Source organism: Eutrigla gurnardus (assembly GCF_963514095.1).
Source record: "Eutrigla gurnardus genome assembly, chromosome: 14".
In the NCBI taxonomy this organism is placed as follows: Eukaryota; Metazoa; Chordata; class Actinopteri; order Perciformes; family Triglidae; genus Eutrigla; species Eutrigla gurnardus.
The window spans coordinates 9224540-9244636 of record NC_139937.1 but is presented as its reverse complement, the minus strand read 5'-3'; positions in this window follow the sequence as shown (position 1 = coordinate 9244636).

The window sequence follows — 20097 nt, the reverse complement described above, 5'->3', positions numbered from 1 at the left end:
TGCATACATCTTCATTGTTATGCTGATGATTACACACACATATACATCGATGAAGCCAGTTGAAAGCATCAGTAGCACTAGGCTTTAATAAAATCGTATTTATCCTGCATTAGCTTCTCTGCACTGGCTCGCTGTAAAATCCAGAATATAATTGAACATCCTCCTCACCTACAAAGCCCTTAATGGTGAGACACCATGATATCTTAACAAGCTTGAAATACTCTATTACCCCCACAAGAAAACAGCACACCCAGAAAGCAGGGTTACTAGAGCCTTCAGCTTTCAAGCTCCCCTCCTGTGGAACCAGCTCCGAGTTTCAGTCCAAGAAGGAGACACCCTCCTCGTACTTTTGGTTTCAGACTTTTCTCTTTCATTGTGCTTATAGTTAGTGCTGGCTCAGGCTTGCCTTGGACAAGGCCCTAGTCAAACTGCTGCCCAGGGACTTCATATGATACACCTTTTCTTTCCCTGTTACAAGGAAGTTTTTCCTTATTTAATGAGAAAGTCCCGGGACAGAGGATGCCATATGCTCTACAAAGTGTTCAGCCCTCTGAGGCAGATTTGTGATTTGGCTTATATGAATACATTTTAATTTAACTTGCTGCGGTTTTAAGGAGTTTTGAGTCTGTAAGCTGGGACTGCAATTAACAATACAAGTGACTCTTATCTTTAGTTCGTCTGTTTGGATGTACAAGGAAAAAGAGAAGACAAATGAAAGCTCTACTCAGCCACAGTCCACAGCAACATACATTTGGGTGTAGGAGGGTGATTCTTAGATGTGTCTGTCAGTCAGAACAACTAATCAATAACATTAACCAGCCACAGGTTTGTTAGCAGTAGCATAACCCCCTGAGAAGATGATACAGAGTGTATCCGTATTGTATAGTGCCATGGTAAGGTTCACAAAAGCAAGCAACAGGTTGTGTGGCCTTGTCTGCATTCATCCCTCCTGACTCCAAACCAGTTCTGGACTTGGTAGTCCTGGTGGCCCGGTACCTCCTCCACCCCTGCTGACAGGTGAAACAGTGCATATAATAGGGTAGTAATAATAATGGGGGAATCCGTTACCCAGAATGTTAGATAACATCGCTCTCCACTGTTTACTGTCTTCCCAGGGTTAGGGCCACTATCATATACCGGCTGATCTGAGGATGTTGACATCATGAAGGAAGAATCAGGCAACTAAGACACACGCCACCACTACCTTTAGCGGCATTGCAATCCATATCAGCACCAATAAAGAAAGGATAAAGTCAGAGATAACCAAGGAAAGTCCAGGTTTTTTGAGTTTACCAGAAATATGAGTCAGCATAGACTAGTCCCTGGTCCTGTACCTGCCAGGGATAATGGTGACATGTAGGCTTACTTCATTGACTCATTATTGTAGAATGTAGAAAATGCATTTTGTTGATAAATTGCCTTCATTCTTGGGGCCACTCCAACCTCTTGAAAGTGGATGGCCTTCATCTTACTTAAATAGGTACTGCTGTTTTATCTAGGAATATAGGTGTTTACGTCAAGTTTGACATTACAGACTAAGCATGCAGTATATCGCAGGTGATTAGAGAGCCTGCTAAGTCCTGTGGCTGCTCTCCATCTGACTGTCAGTGCCTCATTCCAGATGTTTTGGATCTGGATCGTCTTCCTCCAAGAGATTCGGCCTGTCCTCCTGTCTGTCTCCCTAGTGTGCATGCTGTCCTTGCCTCTATCTCCCTCTGTGCTTGTTTCCTTTCTCCTATCTGTGTGAATGGTTGGCTTGAGATTTGCCTCTTGTGTGTTTATGTAGGCTGTCATCTAGCCCTCCATGGAGGAGAGGAGCTCATGTGGCTCTGGTCCTATCTGTTCTGTGGCACCTGGAAGTTGCTTGACGTCCTCACAGATCCATTTTTTTCATATTTGCTTACAACCTATCTATAATTTAGTCATCCTTATTGTCCATACTGTAATTTTACTACATTGGTCTACTCTGTACACACAGAACTGAATGGTACAAAATAGATTGTTGGCACACATGTGAGCTGGAGTAGAATGGCCCAGGAATGACCTCGCTCTGATATTTATTAAAGATAAGCAGGGAGTGTCGGGATAAGACAGGAGTGAGTGTTCAGATCTGATACTCTTGTTATTGTGTTTAACGTTAATGCTATAACTCAATGATAAACACAAGTTGTATAATAGCTGCTCAAACACTGACACGGAGAAGTGGCACTTTCACAGCTCTTTGATGGTGAAACCCACACTCTGATGAGTCATGCTGTGGGTTGTGTGCAGGTGTAAAGGAGAAGGAAAGCCAAATTTCAACAGAGAAACCAAAGCAATGGACATTGTGCATTTTTTAATTCAGCTATTATGGATTAACAGCTGTGGATAAGAGTTTTAAACTAACCTCATTCTGCAGAAGGCCTGGTTTGGGTGTGCATAGGTTTTTTTTTGTTTTTTTTGGTTAGTCACTAGTCACTTCCTAGTTAAGTAACTGTTGCTTAGTGGGTAGAGCGGGAAATTCTTTCACCATAGTTGGCAGTTTGATCCCCGGCCCCTACTGTCCGTATGTCAGAGTGTCCTTGAGCAAGACACTGAACCCTGAGTTGCTCCCAGGGTCTTTACAGCAGCCCACTGCTCCTGAATGCTTGGGATAAATATAGAGGTCATATATCTTGTATGTCCATATATTTGTATGACCATTCAAATAAAGTTTAAGAAAGTCAAGATAATGTTAACCACACTATTAAACCTTGACCAAACGAAGTGCTCTCATACTAAAACTAGAGGGAGGGCAACATTTACATTTATATTCACACAGTTGAAATATAAATTATTATATAAATTTAAAATTGGCATGTTATGTTTGAATAGTTATTGATATTGCTTGGTTTTTGCGTGTGGATAGTATGCACACATTTCGGAGCCCCCCAATTTTTTTTTTTATGTGTAGATCCTGTCATACTAATTTCTGACCATTTTCACTCTACATTCACATACCCTCCAATTCTGAACAAAACCCATGTGATTTGTGAACATAGCTAGCCAGCGTATCACAAATGTGTAGGATGAGATGAGAACATTCAATTTTAATGAATAGAACTGACCAAACATTTCTAACATTCTGAAGCTGAATTGCAGCCCCTGTTGGAGCAATTAGCATCTTAGCTGTCTCTAACCTTAAATAGTGCTCTATAGCACGTCAGCTTCCCTTCATCCACATGTGTAATTGGTATAAATTCAATATATGTCATCAAGCAATTAAAGCTTTTGTCTGGATTCACCACATCACTGTTTTTGATCAAAACAGTCCGTGTCCACTGTAGGTTGAGCATTTTGTGTATCATATGTATCTCCAAGGTATTCATCACATTTGATAGACAATAATCAAATCAAATCTCAGCTGCATATGGCAGAAAAATGTAAATTCATTTTGATAAACGTGTAAAAGCTTCACACCAAAATATCCTCCGACAAATCTCTGTAATACACTCTGTAGCATTCGGCTACACAAACACTTCTGAATGATTCCAATGGGTTCAGGATGGAGGGTCACGTTAGACATAAACAAAAACCTATTAAACCTGATCCTACGAGGTAATGTCAGGCCTTTTGTAAGATTAATAAGAAAAGCACAGTGAGCGGTTCCTTCGAGAGCTGGCGGATAGCATACGGAATCCCCCACTGTATGCAGGTTAAACAATACACTGTCAAATACTGAGACGAGATAATTGTCGCTGTTAGACAGTGTGAACTCGAGGCACACAGAGAGAGAACCCCTTATTAAGAGCCATGTAATTAGGTGTCAAATAACCATCATGTGTGAATGCTGTCTTATCTGTCAACTATGCTGCTTCTTAAAAGAATCGGGGAATTGCATTTTTTTGAAGGCAAATCATCCCTGTTAGACTCCACTCCTGTTTCACTCAATCCATCGTCGTTTGTTAAAGACTTTGTGGAAGCCGACAGTGGTTCATATCAAATGCTGCCTAGTGCCACAATCTTGTTGGCCTTCAGGTCTTCCGCTGTGCATCATCAGTCAAACGTAAAGTATTACTGACATCAACATTGTCAAAAGTAATCCACTAATCAATCACTTAATTCATTATTTTGGTGAATAATTGATCACATTTCACAACACACTTCTTCTCTGATGTTTTTTGAAACATGGCGTTGGGGGAAAACGACGGGGCTCTAATATATACATTGCTTTAATCAGGCTTTTGATCTTCAGTACAATTCTGCAATAAGTCAATTAAAACTAGGCCTGCCAAAAATGAATTATGCAATAAGTTTATTAAAACATTTATCAGCTAGGCTTATTATAAATGGATGACTTCCAGAGGAAGACAGGCAGATGAGATGAACAAGTCATCAGATTGGCTTCTTCTCCATCTCTCTCATTCAACTTGGTTGTTTACCATTTTGCATGTAGATTGTTTTTGATTATGGAGTCCTATATAATCTGCTGGTTTTTGTCTTATTAAACTGCATCCAGTTCAATCGGGGATCACGCTGCGGTGATTTCTGACATCATGAAATGGCGACCAGAGATTTGAAAAGTCATCCCGTCCTTCATCGTCTGCTTTTATCTCCACTCTCTCTCTCTCTCTCTCTCTCTCTCTCTCTCTCTCTCTGTGTGTGTGTGTTTACTTATCAGTAACCGACAAATCCAGATTTGGCCCTCGCAGACTGTGTGGCTTGGTACAGTCCTTGGGGCATGTAGGGTGACAGGGAGCACGCAAATGCCCCCTGCCTTGAGGAATTGTCAGTGAAAATGCTACCACCAAATCAATCTCTCATGGGCCTCCTGAGACATGGGTTTGGATGTGAGAATAATAAAAAAAAAAACATATGACACCGGACAGCTTTGACTGGGCTTTGGTGCAGGTTGGGCAATAGCAAGTTGACATAACAAAAAATATTACAGGAAATATCCAACCAAAACAATAATGGAACACGTTGACATATCCTAGAGTGGTCCTGGTTTTGAAATAATGTTCTAAAGGAGTATTGTTGCTTCTCTTGCAAGGTTTCTGCAAACTCAAAGAAGAACCGTTTAACAATAGGAAGTTGGTACCGACTCTCCCAGAAAACAACACACTCCTCAATACTCAACAGAAATCTGAGGGGTTGGGGGGGGGGGGCTGCTGTTACTTAATTAGAAGGTTCAAGAGAAGACAAAAAACGTAGGGACAATTATTTTGTAAGTGTTTTTCTCTGTCTCTGTTTATGTGATGTGATTCTTCTGGGCATTTTGGAACCTGTTGACACAGATTATTCAGGTAGAGGCCTGAGGGGCTGGCTGAGGGCACTAAGCCGGGCCAGTGTGCACATCTCAGCGCTTCTCTGGAATAGCTGCCAGCTCCGTCTGCTCGGCTGTGATAATGGAGCCTCCATTCCCCTCTCTGTGTTGTGTGGAAATGTTTCCATTAGCCTTTGACAAGAAAAGGCCTCTCTGCAATTTAGTCCATCTTTTATGTCCATCTTGTTTCTTCCAGCATGCAGATTTTATGCCCGCCTCCCTCTCTTTCCTCTCGGTGTTGCCTGCTAGTTTTGCCGCCTGCTACACCCCTCAAGCGCTGCTGGAATGCTGGGCTGAGATAAAGAAAAAGGCCCCCGCTCTGAGCAGGTTCGAGTGCTTCGCTTTTTTTATTTTTTTTATGTCAGTGACCTTTTTTTGTGGGTTGTAAACACAAGGGGATAAACTACAGTTTGACAGAGGCTATTCCAATTCAAATCGCAGCCTCTCGCGCCGGCCGTTTAAAAACACGCTCTTTGACGGATGAGTTTAGTATGACAGAATCATAACACATTGCCGTTTGAATGGTGCCCTTGTTTTCCAAATGCGCTCACGTCCACTGACACAGGCACATCTGGAAATTCTGATGTGACCTTTATTTGCATTACTAAGCTCATCAAATTTGAACAATAATTCACACATCCAGCTGAAACTAATGTGAGATATTTTGGCAAGCGCCTGAAATGAGTGTAATGCAAATCTCCTGTCTTTTTGTAGCACAAATAGGAACAGCAGCCAAAAAGACTAACAGCTAGGCAATAATTCAGTATAATGTGGAATACTCTTAAAGCGAAGAGGAGAGAGACGGCAATAGATGTAGAGGGAGAGAAAGAGATGTGAGGAGGCCATACAAAGGCTAAAGCATTTTGGCCTGGCACAGGAATCTGGACTGGTGAGCAAATATGAGACAAATTTTGCAGTGACTCTGTGAACTAAGATGCTTACAGTGGATGGCTTCCTGAAGCTCTGTTTGTCTTTCTGAAGAATCCGGGGGAAATAATGTAAATGATTGTTGAACTCTAACGTCACAACATATGAGATTGAGATTACACGTATGATTTGATGGTATGGATGTTTGGGAATATGGATTGGGGGCTTTCTAACAGAGCATAGGAAGTACTTAGAGCGTAGGAAGTACTGGGAAAGTCGTTCTCCCTTCTTCACACCTGGAATATTCCTGTAGATTCTAATAAATGGTTGTCAACTTGGGTCATTTAAACACTGTCCTGGGTTTATTGCAGTAACAGAGCAACCTGGGACCAGTCTGCACGCTTGTTAAAATCTGTGCTACTGAGTATGAGATTTTTTTATGCTTTTTGAGAAAGCAACTGTAAAGTAGAGTATGCTGTGTCAACTCTGCAATTTTGGATGACGCCGCAGAGCTAAGATAGTTAGAAATGGGTGAACAGAGCAGAGAAAAGTGCTGAGTGAGCCAATATGTCTGTTTGGTCCCCACAATATACAGGACCCGTTCTACACCTGACAAAGACAATCATAAGTGGCAGTTGCACTGTTGCAATTGATGCGAAGACTCGGCCGTCCTCAACTTAATCACTTGCTTGTGTAATACATGTATTTCTCCTGTACATAATAATAACCATTTCTAATAAATAGGGAACAGACAGCAAAGTCTGCACTATTATTTCAATTCCAAAAGTTTCACCCTGCTCAATTCTGAAGTTTTGAAACACAGTGTAGGGAGCTGTCGGAATATAGTAACATAGTTTAAAAAAGGAAAATGACTGCAAGTAACTAATAATAATAATATTGGTGGCAGTAGCTAAATTGAAAATTAGCTTCAAGCAGGCTACAATTTATTAGTGCAATGGATCTTCATTATGATCTGTGACTAAACTGCACATCAGCAAGTAATTGTCAGTTCATAAATTACTAATGCAACATGCAGCCAGTAGCAAGCAGTGGAAGGCTGAGCCACAGTGCTATCATATCATACCTCCTATAACGAAGAATACATACTCAACAGCACTGATTTAACAAGTATGCAGCTGTAATAAAATCACCCCCCAATGGAAGGCCTGTTTATTCAATTAGAGCCTCTGCTGGATGAGTTTAAAGAACAGCCACGAAGCTTCAGTGGATAAATAAACATCTGCAATGATGAATTTTCAACGCTGTTGAACATCTTAAGGATCTTCACCAAACCAATCAGGAAAATGTCTTCAGGCTCCGGTTGAACAGCGTGGCGGATGGCAGCGCTGTATTTAAATGTGTGCGTATACGTATGCATGTGTATGTATCTAGACCTAACAGCGGGAGGCATCGGGGTGATTGACAGACTTCTCCCATTTCCTCGGGGGCAAGGTTGCATGTACTGTTGCGTCAGGTGACTGCAGCAGTGAGACTGAAGAGCATATAAAATCCATTAACCCTTGCTGTTTATTATTTATCAACCCCCCTCTGAAATCCCAAACGAAGGTCACATATCTACAAATGCAGCCAGCATGTCACATGCGGCGTATCTCCCTGTATCGCGTAATGTTAGTGCATCGTCCCTCATCAAAGGGAGTGTGATATTAATGTGGCTCGGAGCGTGCAATAAAATATGCAGGAATGTGAGTGACAAACATGCAAAAGCTGCCCCCCTGATTGTTGTGGTACATTAAAACCCTGCTTTCAACGTGCGGAGCGAGCCTCGGAATATCGGTTTACACAACTTTGAACTAATAAGTAGTGCTCCGTGATTACATTAGCGAAGAGCTGAATTCTCAACACTCCGATTTAAGTAATGTGATGATTTACTGCGCTACCACAAAATGCACTTCTGTTGGGACTGTTGCAGGACACCTTTTTTAAAAAAAATGTGAAACCAGTTGCTTAATGGCCCCTTTTTGTCATTGAAAACCAGTGAGCATTGTTCAAAGTTATCACGCTAGGGAACAGATGTGCTGCCTTTTTCCGGTCTTCCAGAGCTTGCCCAGTCACACTTAATATAGACCCACTGTCACATACACTTCACAAGTGTTTGTAGGGTAAGTGCTGGATTTCACCGAGTGTTAAAAGCTTAATCCACCCAAATGTGTGAAACTGAGAAGTATTTTGTTCACACCAGAAGGAGTAAATTGACCGAGGTTTGGTGTCAAGCACTTCGCCTTTGCCGTAAGAGGTTGGGGTCAATATCATGATCCTCCGTAATGGTTTAACTTTCAGCCAACTGTTTAACAGAGGCCCACGTATACGGCAAACCACAGCGATGATGCATTGGGCTACCACAAGAATGCTGGAAACAATGGGCACTGTTCAATCACGATATGCGTGACGGCCATGACAAAAACTGAAACAATTCCCCACTGTTGATGAGAAGCCCATTGTGAACATATGGCAGCATTACTGCTGTAAGCTCAGTTGATGGAGTGGCTTCCATATAGCATGAACGGGCGTCATGATTGGTAGCACAGTAAAGCGTGGGCAAAGTGACAGGGATTTTAACAGTAGGGGCATGTTTGCTGGAGAGTTTATGGATTTGTCTTTGGAAAAGACCAGATCTCCATGTTCCAGACTCTATAACGCATCAATTTGATTCCAAATAAGACTCCCGCACAGGCCCCCCATTCCTTATCAGTGAACATGTCCACGTCAGTCTCCAAGATTTAGCCATGGCTAAATTCCTCCGTATTTGGGGCTGGCTGAATGATATGGACATCTACGCAGTTCCAATAGCTGCAGGCAGCGCCTCTTGAATAGCATTTTGTACATAAGCTTTAGCTTACTAGCCTAGGATACCAGGCCAATGCCTTATCCCTGTTAACAGAGACCCTTCTAAGACAGGATTAGTGGGGGAGATAGTCAGCGACAAGGGGGGACGGTCCATCTCCTGGGAAGCACCATCACTAACCAAACCGTAATTGCATTTGTTTAGATAAGGAGATCACAGCAAAATGGAGTACTCTGTTAGTCCAGCAATGCAGTGTGATTTTTGAATTCATAGCTAACAATATATAAAAAAGCAGAAGTCTATAAACGAGACGTTTGACATGTTATTGTTCCGTTTGTCTCCATTCATGCTCGACTGTTTGCCTTCATTTCCCTTTAGCCACAGAAAAAAAACATGTTTATTTATTCCATGCAAATTCATCAACTGCATCATACAAAACATGACGGAATTAATTAACATTTAACATATAACACACACACACACACACACACACACACACACACACACACACACACACACACACACACACACACACACACACACACAATATGTAGTGGACAGTAATATGTGAGGTCAGCTCATATCAGTGAGGTAGTTTTCTCTGTGTGAAATAACATCTACAGAGACAGTGAGTGAGGTACTGTCGAAGGGAAAACTAAAAAACAAAACAAAAAGCAACCTGACTTTCAGGTGTGACCTTATACTCTTCTCCCAGCCTCCCATTCCTTTATGGGTTAACCATCCTTAATGCTTTATGTATGCCTTGTGTGACACTCTTTGCATAAATGATACCAAATAATTGGGATTTATAAATTATTCATTGTGTATTAATGCAGGTGAAATGGCTTTTTGGCTTGGACTGCTGTCTGTCGCTCAGAAAATAAAAGAGGAGGAGGTGGGGTATCATAGATATTTCGCCGGGGAAAAAAAAATACCCCATATGCAATCAAAATGCATGAGCTATGCATGGTCAGTGCAGCAACCTCGGTGATATCCTTAGCGGTATTTTGTCTTCTCACAAACAATAGCTCATTGTCGTGTTAACTTTTAAGTCAAAGCATTGGTTCTACTGCATATACTGTCTACATCTAATGCCATCCAAATAAATATGTTTTTATATCTTATTTCAAAAGGGAAAGACAAATTACCATATGTGGTTGGCCCAAAAAAATGTGTTTTTGGTGGAAACATTAATATGATAGACTAGGACCCGTAACAACAGCCTTACAATGAAGCCTAGTGACGACTAAAGAGATGGACCCTTCAACATTCAAGCAAAAATGTTAACGAGAAAAGCCACAGGTTGACATAAACTTATGCTAACAGTTCCCCCACTGTACTGGCTAAATGCCTGTAATAACAAACACCATAAAGCATTGTTGTCTAACTGATGGATACTGTTAATGAGAAGGGATCGTTTTAAGTGAATGCTGAAATTGAGTGTCAAGATGTGTCAGTTATGCAACATTGATATAGACCTCAGTCATGTTATTCATAAAACCAGAGCAAGAAAACATGAATTGATGGATTAACAGGATGACGTCTGAGATAAATCCTTGTAGTAACAACCACATGCTAATGTGATTGACCATATTTAAAACAGCTTTCATCACGGATTGATGCCTTTGTCTTTTATGTCTCCAGAACTACCAACTGCACTTATCATCTCCACCTCTTTCCTGAGCTAGGCAGCTCTTGAGTTCCCCTATTCTTGTCCTAAATGCCTTTGCATAATATCGTAATTACAGGGCTCTGGTGACCTTACTCGAACACATACTGACCCAAACATTTGAAACCAGGAGCTTGGGAGGCTGGAAATATTTAGACTGATAAAGAAGGGACCCTACTCCTTCCCTGGGCGAGTTTTAGTGCGACATAATATTTCTTTTGGCAGGGGTCACGGGTGACTCGACGTACATCATCACTAACTTATTAGATCTTGAGGCAATTAGCCGAAAACAAACAGGCCAGACAGACTGGCTATTGAGTTGCCTGAACAGGGAGAAAATAGCCTGTGGCGCTCAGTCATTTCAGAGCTGCATCAAAGTGGAGTCCGTGGCATCAACAGAAAGAAAGAAACACATTGTTGCGGTGTAACGCCTATACAGTACTGAGGGCTTAGCGCATTATTTTTCCAGTGATTCAGGTTACCGACCCAACTTGCCCAGTATAATAGGGTGGTGGAGAGAACTTTTCACCTGAACACTATATGCAATGTGCAGCATGGTTAGTTTAGGATTAAAAATCCATTTAGGGTCCTCCCCTTACATGGGGAATCAAGCCTGTAGATTATAAAGTGGGGGTGAGGCCTCAGTCTGTCACTGGGGTCAAGGGGACATCTTGATGTGCAGTGCCATAATGACTGCAACAAGACTGGGCGCAGAAATCTTAAACCTCCGGGCTTCTCTCTCAAAAGGGGAGCTATCACTTCCTCACATAATTGTCTGCAATAATTACAAATTGTCTTTCAAGTCGCCCGAGGACTGAACAAAGTCCGGTCTGTGGGATGACATGTTCTCGGTATCACTTTTTCAATAGCCACGATTTAAACTTCAGAGGATGTGCTATTTTTATTTAAATAGTTTGACGATGTATTCAATTATGTTGGAATTGCCAAATGTTTACCTAAATAAAAGTACATAAATAAAAGAAAACTTTTTTTTCCTCACACATGTTGCATACCTACAGTGTGGGAGTCATGCACCTGTGCTCCTGCATTGATGTATAATCTCTGTTCAGATCGGATCATAGTTAAGTATGAGACATCCTCGCCACATATCAATTATTCTACAATTTAACACTACAGAAAGACATTTGAGAAACAAAAGGCACTTTCATCAGCCCCTGTTAGGTGGAGACAAGGGGAAGAAAAATGGGAGGCTTTTGGCTTTTCAGACTTATCAGTTTCATGTGAATGGCCAGTGGAATGCCAAGATTTTAGTCTGCCTTTTTCCCACCAGATTCCCTTCTTTGTGGCATTCTCTCTCTCTCTCTCTCTCTCTCTCTCTCTCTCTCTCTCTCTCTCTCTCTCTCTCTCTTTTATTTCTTCATCATTCCCTCCTACGGATCTGGTTCCTGGACATGATATGCCAAATTACCTGTGGTATCAGTTGTGCCACTGGCAATGCATTGTAAAGCTTGTAAATTCCACCCAAACCCCTCAGAAGGATTTGCCTCACTGCTGTCACTAACTTCATTGTCTTTGAAAGGGGCGGTGCAACAAAAAAAAAAGATGCCATCTGAAGTCGAGAGCTTAGGCCTGGTATTATCATAACAGAACAACTATGTGCACCGGCAAGATGAGGAGCTGTTACAAATTGAGAGACTCAGATGAGATTTGATCGGGGTAATTATTCATGTCTAAGACCCAAACTTGTCATTTTATTAGCCTTTTACAAAGGTTAACAATTTCACTTTTCTCATACCGTGGATACAGTAGTCCACGGCAGTAAAAAAAAGCATGTTAACATCGCAGACAACTCCCATGTAAGTCACAACATTTTAATGTTATAGCCATGTAGCCCATAACTTAATGGTCATTGTGAAACTGATCCGACTGTGGATATCATGTTTTGACATCGTCTCCAACAGTATCTCTGTCCACAGATGCTATGCAACCTATGATTTATTGTTCCTGGACATCATACAGGGGCCAGCATATGGGACCCTTTGTAGCCCACTCAGATTAAGCCACTGTAGAAGTTGCACTCTTTGCAATGCTTCACATTTAACTCCTTCCCCAAAATGTTATTGTTTGGAAACAATTCTGCTGGTCAGTGAATGAAATAAATTGCCCCCAAACAAATGAACTAATACTCAAATAATACTGAGTATTTATAGAGAATGCCAAATAGTTGTGGGATGGGAAACTTTTACATTGGCTTTTGTGGCTGTCACTGTTTGTGGATGATAAATCGTTGTTAAAATGAATGCTGAAACTCTGAACTACCAAATGCGTGTCAGTTAGAGTATATGATCTCCTTCAGTTTAATAATACAGCAGAGTTGAAGTATGTTTATACACCAGGAGGCATAATGATGACGGGACTTTGTTGTCCTCAAGGAATTGTCTCTGTTGGATGTCTCATTAATCGTGGTTGTGCTTTCAGTTTATTAGGGTTGGATGGATTGTTTCTTTTTTTGGATAGTCTCCAATAACAGACTAACCAAGCAGAAGACTGGGGGTCTGCATTATGTAATTGCACCCTGGTGTTACTATCCAGCGTTTATGTTTAGCAATGGATGAGGCTAATTTCCTTTACAATATCAGTACACAAAGCTGCTTAACGCAGCTCCCATGCTGAAACACTTAAGGAAATTAAGTCTTAATTAGTATTTTTTTTCTAATAGAAATGAATATAGGTCAGTATGATTACTATAATGATTTCAAATGGATACTGAGCAGTAACAAGCACTTTCTTTGTTACAGTAATCTCACTCACACATTTATTTGCCCTCATTCTAAGTAAGTTAGTGTGTTTCACATCGTGGTTGAACACATTGGAAAAGCACAAAGTCAAAGCTCATGTTTATTGCTGCTTTTGGCATTTTATCAAAGTGAAAACTGACATGGATTGTCCATATTGCATATTTATAAGTTACCGAGAAAGGAACAAAATTCAAATACAAAAATAGTGCAAGCAGTCAAATAAAAGCACTGGTGGCACACGGAGAAATTGCCCTCATTGATAACATTAATAAATGTAACCCTAACCCTACAGTAAACAGCAGTCTGCCCACATCTAAATTGGAGAAGCAGGTAGTCGTAGCAGCTCGGGAGCAGAGCACTATTCATCTGTAGACGGGGGCAGCAGAAAATGGAATTTAGCCACCTAAAAGAAATACTCAACTAAAAAAAGGAAATATAAGTTTAAGTTAACACAATAATTAGAATATTTTCACCACTTTGTATGGCGTCAGACCGACCTTTCCAATGGGGAACTCAACTGAAAGTGAAGCTTGTCTATGCTCCCTTCAAAGCCACCTGACGAGCCTGTCGTCACTCCCAACTACGACCCATTATCGTGGCCTTTGGCCTCTGATACCCACGCACAATGCACCCTTGGGCATCTATATGAGACACACCAGGCTTTCAAGTAACGTAACACAATGTAAACGTACCTGTTCTGCGTTTAATTTTCACTTTTTCCTAAACTTAACTAAGTGGTTTTGTTGGTGTTTGTGTGAACGTGTTTACTGAGGGATCCTGACAAAGTGTTGATGTCTCATGAGTTGGGAATGAGAACGTGTTGACCAGACTCAGTTGACAAAAACAGTTCAGATAAGTTTCCCTTTCAGCTCAGTTCGTCATTGGATGATATTGTAAAAAAAAATGTTTTTAGTTGGGCCTGTCTTTTAGGTGGCTGCAGCCCCCGTCCACAGCAGAATATTGCTTTGCTCCTGTGCTAGTAGTGTTGCTGTTCCTCCAAACTGGGGGCGTGCTGACCGCCATCTACAGTAATCCCTTCCGGCTATAATTTATGGTATAACCCGACTCTACTGTTTGCCGCACATTGCATCACACACAAACAAAATGTGCAGGTCTGCATTGTATAATAATAACTGACCCCAAAGATTCAACCTACTCTGAGAGACTTTTGCTTGAATTGACCCAGCACAATGATGAGAAATATATCTTTTTTTATTTATTTGAAGAGTGCATATGGAACCAATCGCAGACATTAATATAAAGTCCAGTGATACATGTGTGCATTTTAAAGGATTCTGCAATCCATCCCAGCAAACATGTAAAAACACAGTACAATCAAAGACTGAGCACAATTAACGTATTTCAAATTGCAGCACATCTACAGTGCCTCTTTGTTCAAAAAGGTAGTTTGCATATCTCAGGCTAATTTAGATTCTGTGATAAAACAGTCCGTAGTAATGTAGCAGTAATAACAGTGACTGCTATTGTCTCTGCTTTGCATAAAGTCACATCACTGAGTCTCATCTCAAGACTTTTTTTTTTCGTGAACCGTGCCAGAGTGTTTATCCAGTGCCTATGTGTAGAGGTGGATGATCTCACGAGGGCTGCTGGGTAGGTGGTGGGGTTGGGGCTGGGGGCTCATTGCCTATGCATGACGGTGTTGTAGGGAGATTAGAATAACACTGACTATATTCTGTAAATGAAGAAGAGAAGCAAGGGAAGCCTCAGGAGTCCATTATGGATTTTAATAATACATCAAGGTAGTGTAACTGAAAACCAATCTCAGAGGGAAGAGGAGAGGAAAAGAGGAGGAAAAAATACACACGTGACGTTTGGCTAATATTACAATATGAATTATGAAGACAAAAAGGACTTTTAGTTTATCTTGTCTTTCTACTTTTATTCATCTTTAGGCATTTTAGTAGTTTTTTCCCCCCCTCTAACTTCCCCCTAAATCCAGAACACGGTGTAAACAAATAAAAGTGGAGGAAAAACAGTTTGGCATCTCTGTAGATTAATTAATGTGCCTGCGACTTGGCATCACCGGGTGAAAATTATGTGCATAAATAATATCACTAATTAAAAAGATGCAGATTAACATGCAAATAATGTTAATGAGGATCTGCAATTCCAGAGTGTATTCGCATAACATCAACAATTTAATGTGTTGGAAGGACTGTGTTTGCATTACATTAATAAAATTCAAAGACCCGTGCATAGAAAATTCTGTTGGAGTCTGTGTTTCCACTTGTGAGTTGTAAATTCTGTGGGCAGTAACAGCCACTTCTTTGGCAGATGCAAAAGTTATTATCTCAAAGGCTGGCTGAAGTGGTGCCATGAGCCAGTACGACCAGCTGTTCACGAGCGGCCGGCCAGAAAAGCACTAAGACAATTAACTGTATTAGTTGTTGGGCTCCGCTCTTTATTTTCCCTCAGATTAATTTCACATGGCTGACCAGAAATCTGCTGGAGAGAGGGCGAAACAGACACAAAACAAATAAAAAAACAACAACACTCCAACTGGGACCAAATGTGTGGAAATTCCTACTCAGAGAAGCAAATGCTATCAAGAGAAATACTCGTGGCTACGACATCGACCGTCTCTAATCTAGACACGCCGTGTTTCATATGCGTCTCTACTGTGCTTGGCTCTACGTCGGTGAAACAAGAGGGTTCGGGAGAACATATTGTGATTCAACTATTTTTTTGGATTACCTCATCAAGTGACTTTTAAATGCATTTCAGCACTTGTGTAAACTTTCGTTCTTGGAAGAACATTCCTTACAGCTCATCCCCCCCTCCCCTCCCGATAAAAAAAAAAGACAAATACTGTACAAGCATGAAAAAAGAGACCCTCAGTGTGTGGACTTAATGGATTTCACAGTAGAAATGAAATGACAAAGTTGAGTGAGCGCACCCCTTCCTGTGGGGCAAATGTCTGCTGGATTTGGATCGTTACCTGCAGAATAAACAAGACTCTTTCTTAACAAGGAAAAATACTGCCTGTGTCCATCAACACAGTGTCAAGCAAGAGAAAAGGAAAGGCTCTCCAGTCGGTGGCGATATGCATCGACTGTCCTCAAGAGGACATCGACTCTAAAGCCATTTATTTCACAATGGGCGAAGACTCAGCCCGTCCATCTCACAATGGGAAGGAACCCCGTCACCATATTTTATAGCCTATGTGGCATTTACTTAAACACTCACAAGTTCATCATACAATGGGTAATATAGTAAGCAACGCGTCTTCATGGAAAAACACACTATTATAATTATATATGTAGTAATTATAATTGTTATTATTATTATTTATATATACAAGCAGTTAAACTAAAGGGCAGTTGTTTCTTGATTGCTGCTGTGAAGTGCGTGACATTGCATCATGACAGGCAGAACATTTGAATTCCAATAAAGATATGTTTATTGAGAAGCCATTATGCTGTTTATGATATTGAAATTTCAGCAGCTGCATTACATAAATCTCCACACATTATAGGTCAGAGCATTTGCCTTCTTTGTTTCCACTGGCGTTGTAATATGACATTGGAATGTTTTGTGCTGTTCAAAGTTTGCAGGCATTTGCTCATAAATACTGTAAAAGCTGTGAAATAACTGTAAATATTTAAGGGAAAAAAAACATATCCTATAAAAAAAAGTTCAAATGTGTGTCCACCATTCTTGTCTTTGTGGGGAAGATGTGGGGCCTGTTAAAATATTCAGGCACAGTGGATGCAAACGATCGCTTCTCAGGACATAAGGTTTGTATTATGCTTGGCATTGACTGTGCTACAGTGTGATATTCTGAGAGGAAAGTGGAGCGGAGAAAAAAAAAAGAGAAAAAAAAGAAGACAGAAACACAATGACCTCTTCAGCTGGGCACGACTCGAGCAGCTGGCCAATAACTTAAATGGGGCCTTGTAATATGCTTGCTTTGGGCTGCAGGGAACTGCACAGACAACACATAAAAATATGACAAGCAGATGATGGATTAGGGTCATAAGTCTCAGTTCAGCCGTACAAACACAACATCATGATCGTGTGTTACGACAATACGGTTAATAGACGGAAATTAGCAGATGTTGATTGCAGCCTGGATACGGCCAGCATACCAACAGGCTCTCAGAGACGGGGTGATCCAATACGTGGAGCCAGATAGATCCCCTGATCACGGCATGTAGAAGCACAACCGCAGATCTGCCTGCATTTTATGTTTCGTGTTTTTTAGTTTGTCCCATGATACCCCTTCCGACCTGTCCGTGTAAACTCGAACTTTCTGAAAAAAGATAATATAAATATACTAAAGAATCAACCCTTTTTGATCTGTCGAGGCGCCATTTCAAAGTTGTCGGTGAGGGAACCTGCTTTAATGTAATGATTCCGGGTGTTTCTGTTCTCCTCTCGTAGCCTAAGGTGAAATGCACATTTCATCAAGGTTATGGAGGGCTGCTGTAGTATTTTGCTCCCCTCATGAATGCAAAGTTGGCTTTGCCTCTCTGAAGACTTTCCGTGAGATTTGAATGCTGAACTACAAAGCACTTGTTAGAGCAGAGCTTGGCAGATAATTAAATTCAACCCTCCCAGTATCTCTCAGCGCTGGACAGGGAAGCTGGAATTTCCTAAAATTAATTGCTGCCTTTCCAGAACTTGTTGATCTCTCCCGTTGTTGTGTCTCTCTGGTGTGTCTTTCTGTTCTGCTTTGTTTGTGCAGTCCAGAAGACACATTGGTAGCTTTATTTTTTGGTTTTAATATGTGTTAGAATTTTTTAGCACATGGAGATTTAGAATAATTTTGCTGATTTTCGAGCACGTTTCAATTGTGGCATTTACTATTAAATGTAATAGGACTTGATACTATATAATTATACAGAACATACAAATCTATATCTACAGACATATTTATAGTTGCATGTATGTTCAAATTGGTACAGATTTTAATAAAAGGGTTTATAAAAAAACATTAATCAAGAGAGGAAAAAAATATCTCGCTGGTTTATTTTTTGATATACAGTCCAACAAAAAAAACAAACAAGTGATTTTCTGTTTCAAAAGATGAGGATTTACAAATCTCAATTCACAGGAAATTGAATAAACCCATCCATTCAGCCTTAACTAATATAGAATTAATAGCGCTCACAATGATCAAATTATTTTGAAACTCCACAGTCAAAGGAGGGAGAGGGAGAAAGAGAGAGAGAGAGGGGGAAAATTAAATCGCAATTATCATAAAATCCATCATTGTAATTCACACAGGCTGAGTGTTGCAGTGTTTGGATAGGTAATGATTTTCTAATATGAGGAGGCAATTTGCATAAATAGCCCGGAGATGGGTTATCGTCGTCATCATCATCATCATTTTCGATTCTGCACAATTACGATCCCTGCACTATATATCAGAGCTCACAGCTATGTAAAACCACAGCACTAATTAATAAGCCATTTACAGACTAGCAGCTAGTTACAGTTGGTCCTGCTGATGACCTTAGCGAAGATGAGCCGTCTCAGAAGTGCATGTGTGTAACTACAAACATAATGATGTGCCAGGAGGGAATCATTAAAAATAATTTACACAAGCCTTCATTTACCCAGATCTTTTGATAGCACGCTTCCCCCGGTGTTTAGATCCGTGGCACAGAACCTCCTTACCATTTGGAAAGTGCCGGCCGGGGGAATGAGTGGGGATACCTAAGTGGTTAATTAAGAGCTGTTGGGGCGCCGGGAGAGCCTCCTGAAAAATCTCTCTGATGTCTGCCGTGTCAAGTGTCTCTCCCAGACTGAGCAGGGAGAGGTGGCTGCCACACTAGGCTAATTACTGGGGAAAGCAGGGAGCAGCTGAGGAGAGGAGAGGGGCCTCTAAATGAATCACTCTCTCCAAGAATCCAATCATTTGCACGCACGCACACACGCACGCACACACACACAGTGGCATACAAATATTTGGGCAATCAAAAGCGTTTTGAGCCTAGTTGCTAGGCTGGCTTGCTCCATTGAGAACAAAGAGGAGGTATCAGGGGTGTGCTCGATCTGCGCGGAATGTGGAAGGGTTAACTACACCTGGATGAGGATGACGCTATGACAGAGAGGAAGGTCTGTTTTCCTGCCGAGGGCACGGACAGGCGAGGGTGTAGAGAGAGAGAGAGAGAGAGAGAGGAGGGGAGAGTTGGACAATAGGCACGTGAGTTGGATGCTGTGATGAAACAAAGTCCTGCCGCTGTAACTCAGCTAATGGTGTCATTCTCACCGTGGAGAGAGCTTCACCTCGTACTACTTTAATCAATAATATTTAGATAGAGAAGAGCAAATCATTTGAGATATGAATGTGTTACTTTCGACAAATACGTTCATAAATGGATTGTTGTTGTGATGAGTTCTATTTTGAATCAAATAATGAACGTGAGAAAAATATATAATTCCTGCTGCCCATTCCTGCTTGATTAAAAATTGTTCACCTTCCCCCAACATTTAAAAGTGCCAAGAAGGAAGTGTACCAAATATGTCCCCTTTAATCTGCAGTATTCCCCACTGCAGTGTCAAAATTCTGTTCAAACGAAAGTGCTGCCAGGGAGAAAGGGGCTGAACAATGCTGCGGGATGCAGGCAATAGCTGCCGTGAAAGCCTATGCTGATCATGATACTTTGGACCAGGCCCTTGAATGTGCTTGGCTCCTTCCTCCTTCCTTTCCTGCTCTGCCTCCCTCTCTCTTTCTGCCTCTGACTCA